Source organism: Tupaia chinensis, unplaced genomic scaffold, assembly GCF_000334495.1.
Source record: "Tupaia chinensis unplaced genomic scaffold, TupChi_1.0 Scaffold139897_1, whole genome shotgun sequence".
Lineage (NCBI taxonomy): Eukaryota > Metazoa > Chordata > Mammalia > Scandentia > Tupaiidae > Tupaia > Tupaia belangeri.
This window is the reverse complement of record NW_006199776.1, coordinates 383,361-398,710: the sequence shown is the minus strand read 5'-3', so window position 1 is coordinate 398,710 and position 15,350 is coordinate 383,361.

The following is a 15,350-nucleotide window of genomic DNA, read 5'->3' as shown; positions in this document are numbered from 1 at the left end:
ACATAGAGACAGAAAGCGAGAAATCACCCCCCAGGGGGGATGGTCACGCCACAATCCCTTCTCCTCCATTCTCCTCTCGGGATCTTGGGCACGCATGCACACGCGCCCGGCGTGAGTTCTAAGCTACTGGGTCTGGGACGCGAACCGCGGTCGACTACATGGAAATCCAGCGACATAGCCATTACGCTAACTGCTGGTTCCCCATTGCGTTGTTTCTGATGAGAAGTCTGCTGTTAGCCTGATGGGATATCCTTTGTAGGTAACTTGATGTTTCTCTCTTGCCAATTGTAGTATCTTGTTTTAGTCTGTGGATTTGGTCAATCTGGCTATAATGTGTCTTGGAGAAGATCTTGGGTTGATTTTATTGGGGGTCCTTTGTATTTCTTGGGAGTGTATCTTTGAATGCCTCTCTAGGTTTGAAAAGTTTTCTTGTAGGATTTCATGGAATAGATTATCGATGGCCTTATGAGTCTCTTTACTTTCTGGGATACCAATTATCTGGATGTTTGGACATTTATCTAGTCTTTCTAGTATATTATTCTAATTTTTCTGGGCAATTTTCTCAGTCTTCGTGGTGGATTTTTCTAAGCCAGTGATTCTCTCTTCTACATCTGAGATTCTATTTTCTGTATAATCTAGTCTGCTTTTAATACTTTCAAGGGAGGTTTTTGACTTCCTGTATTATAGCCTTAATCTCTAACAGAACCATTCAATTATTTTTTATAGTGTGTATTTCCTCTTTTAGATCTTTCAAGAATTTCCTCACCTTCTGAAACTTCTCAGCTCCTTTTTCCTGCCTTTTCTCCAGTTCATTGTCTCTTCTCTTCCTTCCATTTCTGTTAGCTTTGTCACTATGAATATCCTAAATTTTTTATCAGACATTTCCATGAATTTTATTGTACTGTCTGAGGATGAAGAGGAGGTATTCTTTTCCCTTGAAGGAGAGTATTTTCTTGCTTTCCCATATTTCTTGTGACCCTGTGGTGATTTCTAGTCATCTGATGGATGGTGTGTTTTTTCCTAATTCCTGAAGTTCAATCTGAGCATTCAGAGGCGTGCAGGAGGAGGTGATCTGCAGTCTCTCTTCTGTTCCATTTTCACTCTTTGTGCATCGGATTCAGTGGGAATAGCAGAATACTCTGATCCTAATCATATTCAGATGTTTGGATCCTGTTCACTTGGACCTGTCTAGACACTGAGTATGTAGAGGCTGAGCAGCCAATGAATAAAGATAAAGAACAAAGGAAAAGAATTAGAGAAGAGGAAAGAAGAAGATAAAGTAAAATGAAAAAGAAGAAATAAAAAAGATATTTAAAAAAATTAGACTGTAATTTAAAAAAAAGCAAAAAAATGAAAGCCATGTAGCCCGTATATTTCACAGCTCAAGTTCGATATCCATCTCAGGATGGGCCTAGCCTGGGTTTGTGCCTTTCCTAAATGAAAGAAGGAAAGGCAGCAATTAGCATGATAAAGGAGGGGCTTGAGAATTTAGAGAGTACTTTACCTTAAAAAAAAATGAAAAGTCACAGGGAGACCCACGAGAAAGAGAGAGACATGGAGAGAGGGAGACAGAAGTAGCCCTACCCTCTAGAAATGAATCTGGAGGGGGGAGTCTCAGCAGAAAATCTTCGTATTTGGTCAAGGAAAACAATATTTCACAGCTCAAGTTTGATCTCCATCTCAGGATGGGCCTCGGAAAAATGCGTATTCTGAAAAAACTATGTATGGATATCAAAATTGTTTTGCACCCAAATAAACTTGTGTGTGAGTTCCATTTTTCCACAAACTTTTTGAAATCCTCTTGTATTACTGGGCGAATCAAAGAGACTGCCTTGAACAGTAGAAGTAGAACCACTTTATCTGCAGCAAATATTTGACCGTAGACCATTTCACTTTATACCATGAGGTAAAGGTGCGGGATTACGGATACAGTAAAATGATTGTCAGGGTTTGGACTTCTGTTTTGTGTGTTTTGAGGAAGAGCAGATCAAACTTACTAAGACTGATTGTTTTCGCTGAGTGCTGGTTGTCGGTGGGAAACAGGTAATCACCTCAGTTTCTCAAACAGGGTCTTATGAAATATTTCTTCTCGATGGTTACTATGCCAGTCATCTCAGCAGCCTTTTTGCATGATGACTCTTGAGATGTTTAAATCCCTTTTTGAAGTTTATTTTATTTATTTGCTCCATGAATGAGAGAGAGAGAGAGAGAGAGAGAGAGAGCACACTCCTAATAAAGACCCGATTCTGCAACCCTTCCCCCACTAGCTGCAGCCAGCTCCAGATCATGGACACACACATTCCAGGTGTGTTCAGGGAGGGCCCGGGATGTGAACTCAGAAACCTTCCATGAGGGTCAGCCTTGCAGAGCATGGCCTTTTACTGTTGCACCACTCTCTGGCTCCTGATAAGTTTGAATCTGGAAAAATCTAAACCAACTTCTTAAAACTCTAAAATCAGAGTAAGCATTGGCTTTCTGGTCCAGCATGATGTGCTATTCAAGAGAAGCTGGATCTCACATGGCGGTCGAGGTTCAAACCCCAGCCCAGTCAGCCTGAAACACACGGGGCACGTGTGAGTATGGAGGATCTGATAGGCTGGAGGACTGCAGGCAGGGGATCGTGGTGTGGCCAGAGCCAGTCAAGGGTGCTCGTCTCTGTCTCTCTCTCAGACACTCTCTCACGCTCACATAGAGGTGCTCTATCATGAATAAAGACCACAAAGGATAAAAATTGGGCTAAATTAAATTGTGAGTTTGATTCTTATCCAGTGTTCGATGACACTTGTTAGGAAAAAAAAAAAAACATAGCTAATGTATTATAATCATGTTTTAAATTGATTTCTATGTGTGGCCACAAAAATACTTTCCAGGGCCAAACACAGTGTGTCAACTGAAAAGTAAATTTATTTGCTCCAGTTGTCCACACTAAAACATTTCAAATGGTGTGGTTGCTAGTCTACATTCTGATGGGGCATTAAACATAGTCTTTATGTAAAATGTTTCCATAATTTTTGGATTTGAGAGTAATTTTTAGCAGAACTATCTACATTTGCTGGCATTTCGACTGACCTTTAAAACTAAGAAAATAAATCAACACAGATACATATCTAGACTGTAGCTGATTTTACGATTACCTCTGGTCTTTCATGTAGAGATCTACATGAAAATTAGAAATGCTATCTTTATATTTATAGTAAATCGATGAAAATACTAATTTTTAAAATATTTCTGTAAAATTGATGCTTGTATATTATGAACATTTTAATTATTTTTTTAGTTTTTAAAGGTTTTGCTATTGGACATGTGTACTCATCAGAGATACAGTGAGAGAAAAAGTGAAAAATCACCCTCCAGGATGATTTCTATGTGTTGGCACAAAAATACTTTCCACGTGGGACCAGCAGTTAGCTTAATGGCTATGTCGCTGGACTCCCACGTAGTCGACCGCGGTTCGCGTCCCGGACCCGGTGACTTAAAACTCACACCGGGCGCGTGTGCGTGCGTGCCCAAGATCCCGAGAGGAGAATGGAGGAGAAGGGATTGCAGCATGGCCATCCCCCCCCAGGGGGTGATTTTTCGCTTTCTGTCTCTCTGTCTCTCTCTGTCTGGTGAGTGCACACACCCTATAGCAAAAAACTCTCCAAAAAAACCCATACTTTTCACGTCACAATCTCTTCTTCTCCATTGTCCTCCCAGAATTTTGGGCATGCATTGGACACACCTGGTGTGATATTCAAGTCACCAGGGACTTAAACTGCAGCTGGCCATGTGGGAGTCTAGCACCTTAAAGATCACATCACTTGCTAGCCCTATTTTTATTATTAACAACCGCAACAAAGAGATTTATATTTGATTTCTTTCATCTTTTTAGAAAAATTGAAATATACATAAAAGTAAAAATATGTTCCTTTTTTTGTAAAAGAATTACATTATTATTGTTTTTAAATTTTTCTACAGGGCACACACACTCATCCGAGAGAGAGAGAAAGAGAAAAGAGAAAGCAAGCCACCAGGTCTGGGAAGCCACGTGGGAGTCTATGCCACCTGCTGGCTGCATACTTCTTTTTACATTTTACCATCTGTCAAAGGTTTCCTCCCCTTGCACTCACACCCACCCTCCACCACCACTCTGTCAACCACTCTCCCCCAACAGTCTCTAGCATCCACATCTATGGTATATCCTCCACCATCACATCTTCGCATCTCTCAACCTCCGCCATAGTCACTCAGTGCAAATTGTGTGGGGGCATGTATGCACATCTTGCAAAGTCTGTCTCACTCTGCTCAACATTAAGTCTTCTGTATTCATCCATTCTGAATCAGACAATAACATCCCTTTTTTTTTTTATAGCTCTGTTATATTCCGTAGTATACATATGCCACAGTTTTTCAACCCAATGGTCAGTTTTTGGACACTTAGATTGGCTCCATTTATTTTTTATTTATTTACTTATTTATTCGAACCACTCTAACTGGAGTTAAAGGGTATCTCATTGTGGTTTCAATTTGCATTTCCCTCATGACAAGAGACTTTGAACATATTTTCACATGCTTCTTGGCCATTGGTAAGTCTTCCTTGGAGAGGTGTCTATTCAATTCTTTTGCCCATTTTTTAATTGAATTATTCATTTTTATAATAAAGGAGCTGCTTGAGTTCCCTGTATATTCTGGATATCAATCCCTTGTCTGAGAAATAATTTGTAAGTACTTCCTCTCACTCCAAGGGGTGTCTTTTTGTTGTTGTTGTTGTTAATTAGAGGTTTTTGCTGTAGGGCATATGAGCTCACCAGAGAGAGAGTGAGAGACAGAGATGGTGAGAGGGAACGTGAGAAATCAGCCCCCAGAGGCTATGTCACAATTCTCCTCCATTCTCCTCCTGTGATTTTGGGCATGCACACATACATGCCAGATGTTATTTTCAATCCACCAGGTCCAGGACCTGAACCACTGTTGGTCATGTGGAAGTCTGGAAATGTAACTGCTACGCCATCTGCTTGCCCTTCAAGGGGTGTCTTTTCACTCTAATTATTGTTTCCTTTGCTGAGAGGTAACTTTTTAACTTGATGTAATACTACTTGTTTATTTAAGAAATTTTTGCCTACTCCAATATCTTCAAAAGTTTCCACTACATTTTCTACTAGTGGTTTTGTAGTTTGAGAATTCTATATTTAAGTCTTTGATCCACTTGGAGTTTATTCTTGTAATGGTGAGAGACAGGGGTCCAGTTTTATTTTTGTGCAGGTGGAAATTCAGTTCTTCCAACACCATTGCTAAAAAACCTTTCTTTTTCTCCACTGCATTATTCTGTACCCTTTGTCAAAGATCAGTTGGCTATATGATTTGGGGTTTATTTCTGGATTTTCTATCCTGTTCCATTGATATATATGTCTACAAAATAGCAATTTTTAATGATTCATTTTTGTCACTTAAGAGAATAACAATGCTAATCTTAAATTAAAAATGTAAATTTATAATTGAATAAGTAGCAAGTGTAAAATGTTTGAGAAACTTTGATGTCAAAGAACATTTGTGTTTGGAGCCATGGGATAGAAGGCCATCAGCAAGGAAAATCCTATGATTTCTAGTACCAAAGTGAAATAAGAGTGGAGACAGTCAGGCGCTCAAGTTATTTTATGGAACAAAGGAACATGAGGACAGAAAAATGAATGTACCAGAGAAAACACCAAAGGACTGGGAAATAAGAAATAATTGAGGGAGTAACACGCTTGGATGACTCTTCATTCATGCATCCAATTAATGTTAACAACAGTCTCTGAAGGTGGAGAGGTTAAGTACCCAAACATGGAACTGAGTCAAGCATCTGAGGTAAGACTAAAGCCTGCGTGTGTTTGCCTCATAGCCACTGTTCTGGACCCTTGGTGAATGCCATTGGTGAAATAATACAGTGGAGGCAAATTTACAAGAAAACATATCATGAGTTGGATTTTGCTTATGTGAAATGAAGGTCTTGTGAGATATCTTCCTAGGATATCAATCATGCAGTTGGGTTAACAGCTCTTCAGATGCTCAGAAGAGTTGTCTTCATTATGATTAGGCATCATTACTTTACATTACATATAATTCCTGGAATCAATCAATTCATCTAAGAAAAAAGTAGAAGGTTCAAAGAGAAAATAACCTTCAGAAATATGCTGGCCTTTAGTGCATGCATTCTTTTACTTCTTTTACTTATTTTTACTTATTTTCTCTAGGTTTGTCTAGGCTGCCTGAAGTGACTGGATTTCAACCTTTTTTTTTATGGCTGAACAGTATTGTATCATGTAAATATACCACATTCTCTTTACCTGTTCATCTGTTGTTGGTCACGTAGCTTGATTTTTTAAATCTTAACTATTGTGAACATTAAAATCGAAGAGTGGAGCTTGGATGTGCACAACACAGAGTAATGGTAAATGTCTGAGATGATGCATATGTTTATTGCCCTGATTTGATCGTTACACAAGGTACACTGTTTGAAAAACCACATTGTAGTCTATAAATTTGTACAGCTGTTATATATAAATCAGATATTATCACAACAAAAAGTTTGAGAAGCTTTATACTTAAAAATTGGAGGAGGAGAAGCAGTTAGAGATAGCCAAGAAAGAACAACTAGTAAGATAAGAGCCAGCTGCCTGTGATATTCCAGGACTCCAAGGACGAGAACATGAGGTGAAGACAGTCACCCAGGGAAGTCTGCTGAGAAATGAAAAGCACGGAGGGAAAAGTCCAGCTTTATTCTGATGTTATGAAGGTGCTGTTTAGTTCACAAGTCAGTGGAGTGCTTATCATGAAGTACTTAATATGGATTCTAGAAAGAAAGTATGGATAATAAATGCAAATTTAAACTCTAGATTCTGACAGAACTTGTCAGTTGTCCGTAAGTATGGATAAAGTAGGTATAAATAAATTTGGGTTAATAGTTGGTGTTTTTTGAGTGTCCACTGAGAATAATTAGAAGGAAGGACCATACAGTTCAGCATAAAATTCGAATAGTTTTTGGCTTATAATTTTTCCTTCTCCCTTTGGTTTTCCTCTATCAATATACACCAAAAGCCTCTTGAATGTTATTTTCTCAGAGGGAGGTATGCGCATGTATTTGGGTGGGCAGAGTTCACTAGATTATGACAAAGTCTTAATGCTGAAATGTGTAATTAGGAAAAAAAAAGTACCGAAGTTGTTTTATGGGACTGTGACTACTGAATAATTTAAAGGCAAATTCAAGTCATTGTTGCAGAGGAATAGTATGCTTGATGATTTGTTGAAGAGTCTAAATTTATTCTAAGATTATCAATGACCATACTAAAGCTCTGACTTTATATAAAGAAATTTACTTTTAGAAATCTAGCTCCTGAATGTCTATTTCTGCAAAAAAAAAAAAAAAAAATGTGGAAATGAGCTTAGTCAAAGAAAATTCTCTTTCTGATCATTTTGCTAGCTATGTAAACAAGAATTTATTTAATATTGTTGTATTGGAGCTCTCTAGAAAAACAGAACCGATTATATATATATATATATATATATGAGAACTAGAACAAGAGAGAGAGATACTTTGGATGAACGAGAAGGGATTTATTACAGGAACTACCTCAGCTTGTTCTGGAGGTTGGAAAGCCCTCGACCAAGGCACTGGCAAACCTGGTGTCTGGTAAAGGCTTGCTTTGTGCTTCATGGACAGTGCCCCGCTGCATCCTCACATAGCAGGAGGTCCAAAAAGGGCTAGGGGGCTCTCTGCCATCTCCTTTATAAGGGCATTGACCCTCTCTTGAGAGTTGAGTCCTCGAGGCCTAGTATCTTCCTAAAGGCCTCACGATTGGGAATCTGCATTATCTGCTTGTGTTGTTTGGTTTTATTTTTAAAGAGGAAGGAACTAAAAGCGTATTTTGGTTTCAAAACAGAAACCAATTCTAGTAAAATTTAAATAGAAAAAGTATTTGTTTGGAATAGTTTTTTAAATTCTTTTCCTTATTTAACAAATAAGTGCAGGGAGGGCCTACACAAGTTGAGCCTCACTCTGGGCTCTGGGGAAAGAGCGGGGAATAAAGCAAAGTCCTGCTTGCAGGACGTTTATATGAGGGGGTGTTCAAAGTTCTTGGAAAATCAGAATTACAGGGTGTTTATTTTGGTGCGTAACTGTTTCATAATAGGCATTTTTTCATAAACTTTTTGGAGATCCCCCATATTTATTCCAGGGAAGACACACACTGAACAAACACATGTGTAATATGTCAAATGGTGACAATGATGTAAAGAAAAATGAGCCGAGCTAGGAAGTCTGGATTGATGAGAAGAACAGGAATCATGGAGACTGGGAAGTTGTCACAAACAATCTAGTGATGAGCAAGCTACTAAGGCTCCCTTGGGAACTGTGAGCACCAACCTCCCGACATTGGCTCCTACCTTCGGACCCTGCTGGGAGCCCAGTCTGAATCCAGAGCCGGCAAGGATCTCTGAGGGCAGCATCCAGGCCTCGTGCCTACACTTGGGCTTTGCTGAGAGATTTTCTGCTTCCCTGTGCCTTTCCTAGAGGTGTCACCCGGTTATCTTGGGTTTTCTTAAAGCACTTGCCAGATAAGATATAGAATACCTAGTTACACTTACATTTTAGGTAAATTACAGATAATTTTTTCAAGAGACATTTTTGCTATAGGGCGTGTGCACTTGCAAAGAGACGGGGGAGAGAGAGAAAGACAGAAAGAGAACTTACTCTAGGGTGGATGGCCATGCCACAATCCCTTCTCCATGTTCCTCTTGGGATCTTGGGCACGCTCACACACGCACCAGTGTGAGTTGTAAGCCATCGGGTCCAGAACTCGAGCTGGTCTACTACGTGTGAGTCCAGGAACGTAACCATTATACCAACTGCTGGTCTCGACAGGTAACTTTTTAGTAGAATCTTGTTCTAATGTAACCAAGTATCCTTTATTTACTTTTGCTAGGTCTGACAGCGCCACCTGTCCGTCCAAGAAAGGCGCTTGGATGCTGAGCAGCCAAAAGTGATCATTGTTAATTAAAATCCACTAAATGTGAAGATTCAAGCAAGGCCAATACATAAAGCTATTATCACAATCTAGTGTACTCAGGGTTTCATATTTTTGCAGTTACCCATGGTGACTCATAGTCCAAAAATAGTTGAGTACAGAACAGAACAGTGTTTTGAGAGAAATGTATGCATCAACTTGTCCAGACTTTTATTTATCAAGAAAAAAGGTAGGAGGTGCAATAAAGAAACCAACAACATTGGGCATAGAATCTAATTACTGATTTTCTGGCTCTACAATTTTGTGCATTTCTGTTAAATTCTCTGGGTTTCCATTTGCTGCTGTGTGAAGTAATAGAGTTAAATTTAATGATCTATGGATTTCCTTTCAACTCAAATTCTATGATTCTACAAAAGTAGACATTATTTGGCTATCAACAATTACTTAAAAATCTGAACTAAAGTCTAATCGCTCATGATAAATTTACTTAAACCTTTTTTTTTAGAGATTTTTTCTATAGGGTGAGTGTGCTCGCCAACCAGACAGAGAGAGACAGAGAGACAGAAAGCAAAAAATCACCCCCTGGGGGGATGGCCATGCTGCAATCCCTTCTCCTCCATTCTCCTCTCGGGATCTTGGGCACACACGCACACACGCCTGGCGTGAGTTTAAGCCACCGGGTCTGGGGCTCCAATCCAGTCAACTACATGGAAGTCCAGCGACATAGCCAGTACTGGTCCCAAATTTACTTAAACTTTCTTTGAAGTACAATATTTATCTGAAATGAACAGTTTTAAAGGAGGATCCTCTTCCTACAAATTGCAATGATACAAAATATGGTAAATGCCTAAAAGTTTTTATGAGTGTCAGATCTTTAAACTAGAATTTATTATTCTCATCCTTACTGTATATTATAAAGGACCCTTGCCATGCAGAGTTAAATTAGATTTTATGATTTTTTTTAAAAGTATACTGTAAATCAGTTTATTCTCTAATACAAAGGAAAAAGGAACTGCCTTTTAGAATTCTTCAATGTCTTCTGAATAATTAGCAAAATAAGTTTCTAATCCTGACTGCGAACAACATCCTTTGTATTGTAATTTTGAATGTATACATAACAAAGTTGCTTTGCTTGCTCTTTTCTTGTATTTGAAAATACATTTTCAGAAGCAGAATTTCAAAAGATATTTTGAGAGAGAGAGAGAGAGACCACAGCCACAGAACTTACTTTACTGTGTATCATTAGAATTATTCTGTTTTGTTAGTACTTATTGTTCATTCTTACTGTGCCTAATTTATAAATTAAACTATCATAGGTCTGTCTGTACAGGAAGGACTAATATATATATAGGGCTCGGTATGAGCCACAGTTCCAGGCATCCCCTGGGGACCTGGGTATGTGCCCTCTGCGGATATGGGACTCTCTGTGTATAGAATATATTTCCACGTTATTAATCATTGCTTATTATGTCTTGGCTCTTCTCTTTACCAACCTTACCAGAGGTGTCCCTGTTTTATTTTTATTTTAAAAAACTACTCTCTGTCTTTGTTCCTCTTTTCTAATGTATTTTTGTTTTTTCTCTCTTTGAACTCTTCCTTTTAATCCCTTATTTTTTATTTTGAACTGCTTTGGTTCAAAGCAGTGTTTTGTGTTCCTTACTTTTTAACATGATATTATACTAAAGATTTCAGAATTTTCTGCATGTTTGTTCTCGAGTTCCTTCAGCACTGATTTGGCCAAGGAATCCAGATTTCCATTAAGCTCCCGGTATTCATTGTTATTTAAAGATACTTAACATTTTCCATTATGGTTTATGTTATAATTTATGGACCAGTTAGTGGTGTTTTGTTTTGTTTTGTTTTGTTTTTTTGAGAGGTTTTTGTTATAGGGTGTGTGTGCCCCCCAGCCAGTCAGAGAGAGACAGAGAGACAGAAAGCGAGAAATCACCCCCCAGGGGGGATGGCCACACCGCAATCCCTTCTCCTCCATTCTCCTCTCGGGATCTTGGGCACGCACGCACACACACCTGGTGTTGAGTTTTAAGTCACCGGGTCTGGGACTTGAATTGTGGTCGACTACATGGGAGTCCAGTGACATAGCCATTACTGGTCCCAGTGGTGTGTTTTTAAATTTCCAGTTATATGGCAGTTTTTAATTTCCCTTTTTTTACTTTTACATTAGAGTGTGATGTGTACGGTATTTATTTGAAACGGGTTGAGGTTACGACCCTGATAGTGCTTGTTCTCCTTTGTAGATGCTGCACTTGTGTTTGAGGGGAACACATCCATTCCGATTCCAACAGGCCGAACTTACCTATTGCCTGTTGTGGCTTTCAGATGTTCTGTATCTATGATCTCTTTTTTTCTTTTTTGGTTCTTTTACTACAGGGCATGTGTGCTTGTTGGAGAGACAGAAACAGAGACAGAGATAGAAAGTACCCCCTAGGTGGATGGCCATGCCACAGTCCCTTCTCCTCCTTTCTCCTCTAGGGATTTTGGACACACAGGCGCCTGGGGCATCTTCTAAGTCACCGGGTCTGAAACTCGAACCATATAGTCAGACATGAGGGATCCAGCTGTCTTGACCATTATGTCATCTGGCTGGCCCTAGATCTACATCTTGTCGGAACTGAAAGTGCTGTTTTAGTGTTGGTGTTTATGCACATCTATCACCAACTGCAGTTCATGCAGTCACGTAGCTCGTTTTCTGAGATGCTCACGTCCCACTTTTAGATTTGGAGCTGTAACCAGTGTGTTCTGTTCTCTGTGAAGCACTTCAGATGAGGGGAGCAGGTTGTCTAAATTTTTTCCTTCTTTTTTGAAGGAAGGAAGGGGATAATATTTAATGTAAACTTTTTGTTTTAAGTTAAAGTCTAAAATTTATTTATTTACTGGTAATAGTCAATGGGGAATGGCCATGCCACAATCCCCTCCCTTCCATCTTTCCCTTATTTGGGGACTTCAGGCATGGGCATATCCATACACTTGCCTAAAGTCGCTCAAGCTGCCTGGTCCGGGAAGCTTACTGCACAGATGGCCATGTGGAATCCAGCAGCTCCACCTGCCTCTCCACAGGCCCCAGCACCCCCCCCTGCCTCTCCACAGGCTGGTCTCCTGCCCATTCTTACCAACTTGTTGTTCAGAAAATATTTGTTGAGTGTATAGTATGTGGAATACTTTGCTGCAGTAATGAAGGTGGAATGATACGTAAGTCCAATTAGTCCTGCCTCTATAAAAAAGTTTAGGGAGCAGAGTTTCTACATTAAAAACTTAAGACAGTTTGGGACCAGCAGTTAGCGTAATGGCTATGTCGCTGGACTCCCATGTAGTTGACCGCGGTTTGCGTCCCGGACCCGGTGGCTTAAACTCACGCCCGGCGCGTGTGTGCACGTGCCCCAGATCCTGAGAAGAGAATGGAGGAGAAGGGACCATGGCCTTGTCCTCCACCCTGAGGGGTGATTTCTTGCTCTCTGTCTCTCTGTCTCTCTCTGTCTGTCTGGTGAGCGCATGCGCCCTATAGCAAAAACCTCTCCAAAAAAAAAGAAAAAAAAAACTTAAGACAATTTATTAATTCACTATGAAACTTACTGCACAGGAATGAGAATTTTGAAGTCTTTAAGACCCTTATATTCTTCCTTCCAGTGGGCACAGGAACACAGTCACATGGCTGGTGACTGTAGACTCGGATGAAAGACTGTTGGCCTGAATAGCAGCTTTAGGCTGGTGCCTTTGGTTTGCAATAGGGATTGTTCTGTAATTTCCTTCTTTTACTCCCCATTTTACTTTTTTTAAAGAGAGATATTTGCTAAAGAGTGCATGTGCTCACTGGAGAGATAGAGAGAGACAGAAAGTGAGAAACCACACCCTCCTCCCCTGCCCCCCAGGGCATGGCCATGCTGCAATCCTGTCTCCTCCATTCTCCTCTTGGGATTTTGGGCACACACACGTGAGTTTAAGCCCCTAGGTCCGGGCCTTGAACCACAGTTGACTACGTGGAAGTACAGCATTGTAACCATTACTCCATCTTTTCCTTTTTTCCTTTTTTTTAGAGAGTTTTTTTTTTTTTTTTTTCTATAGGATGCGTGTGCTCTCCAGAAAGACAGAGAGACAGAGAGACAGAAAGCGAGAAATCACCCCCAAGGGGGATGGCCACACCGCAATCCCTTCTCCTCCATTCTCCTCTCGGGATCCTGGGCATGCACGCACATGCGCCCGGCTTGAGTTTAAGCCGCTGGGTCCGGGACTTGAACCGTGGTCAACAACATGAGAGTCCAGTGACATAGCCATTATGCTAACTGCTGGTCCCTTCTCCTTCTTTTTTTAAACAATGATGCAAAAATGGCTATGATCAACATATACCACGACCAACTCTCTCGGATGGAGAAATGTTTTCTTTACCTATCAAATCAGGTGATACTAGTCCTGTTGACTTTGGAACCATTCTGCTTCACTGGATTATTTGAATCTGAGTGTGATTGGATCTTTTTTGGCATGAGTTAGTATTAAACAGTAAGATATGCTCTAGGAGTATATTCTCATTCCTCTTTGCCAAGATGTCTTCTGCGGTAGAAGGCACCTTACTATAGTTCCCAGGTACAGATGATAAATTGTATTGTTTTATTTGTTTTCAGAAGTGCTAATAATTTAAATTTAATTCATGATCAATCTCTTTCAAATAATATTGCCATTTTAATTTATTTTGAATCACTATGGCATTTGTAATCTATTTTTGTCTTTGAATTTTAAGTAAGTTGATAGTGTTCTTTGTAGTGCTTTCTGGGCATGCCCAGATATTTTGATAAAGCATTTGCAAGTGAAACATTTGCACACCTTTATAGTGTATTCCTTTTCACATGTTCCTTGTGGAAAGTAAATACACATGACATGTGACATGGCCAAGCTGTTGTTTGTAGGGCAGTTGTCGTCTTAGTTGCTATACAAATATCTCGGCTAGTATTAGACTATGGAAATGAATATTAACTGAAGAAAACCTAACGAAAGCTTGAGAACTGTAGTAAAAACTAATCTTAGGAAGCGTCTGCCATTATTTAAATGACTTTTGTGTCCAATATTCATTTAAATGTTCTTTACCTTAACAGTGTTATGTTTGCGATTCCTAAATCGATCGTTTTTTAGAAATATTAGATGTACCTGAACACAAGGCCCTCAACCTGTGCTGTGACTGTGCGTGACATTTCTGTCATACTACCCGAGTTAGCGTAGGGTGAGCATACACTGGGAGGCTGGGAGAGTCATGATGCATTTTTGCATAGAAAAGCAGGAAAAGGTCGTGACATTCCTGACGACCTAACAGAGGGGGCCAGCGGACGGTGTGGTGTTTTCCACGTTGGATTCCCACGTGGCTGACCACGGTTTGAGTCCCACACTCGGCAGCTTGGAAACCACACTGGGCACGTGTGGAGTGTGTGTGTCTCTGTGTGGGTCTGTGTGTGTGGGTGTGTGTGCGCAGGAGAAGGGATTGCAGTGTGATCATTTTTCTCACTTTCCCTCTCTCTCTGACTTTGTGGCAAGTGCACAGACACTGTGACAAAAACCTGAGGAAAAAAAAAGAAGATCCAGGAACACACTGGGACAGAGAAAATGCTGCTTTATTTTACTCAGCTGAAATCGAGAGTGAAGCGTTCAGGAGACACTGATGGAGCCTCGGATCCGGTAGTGCTGCCAGAAGCTGGCCTATGACTGGGTGAAAGCCCGGTTTATGAACTGAAATGAGGTCTTAAACAACACATGAAACCGATACAGTTGAACCAACATCTGTCAAGATTTGATGGCTAAGCTCACGAGGTTCCAAAGTCACCTGTAGATAAAAGTTTAATTTTTTTTCTCAAAAATGGACTTATTGTGTGCATCTAACTTTAGTAGTGGATCTAAAGGAAAATTGGTTTTTCTCTGCATGAGTGAAATGGAAAATACAAGTTATAGAATTTCATATAGTGGAACATTTCATGTGGGGAATGAAACTGAGATTGGTGTCCCTCATTTGCAGTTTCTAGAGAGACTGCAGAGAAGGGGGACGAAACAAAATGAACAGCTCTCCACTCAGGGAAGTCGGAGCACTGAGGAGAAAGCGCAGCCCCATGTACCACGAGGCCAAGAAGGCTTCCTTCTTTTGCTGGAAAGAAACTCAGCCTGGGCTTTCTGAATCCACTCCTTTTCTTTTTTATAAAATTTATTATTATTATTTTTTACATAAGTTTTGCCAGATAAAGACAGAGAGAGAGAAAGAGAGAGAGAGAGAGAGAGAGAGAGAGAGAGAAGGGGAGAATGAGAAAGCAAGCCACCGGGTCCAAGACTTGAATCATGGTTGGCCATATGGGCATTCCAGCGCTTTAACCACCATGCCACCTG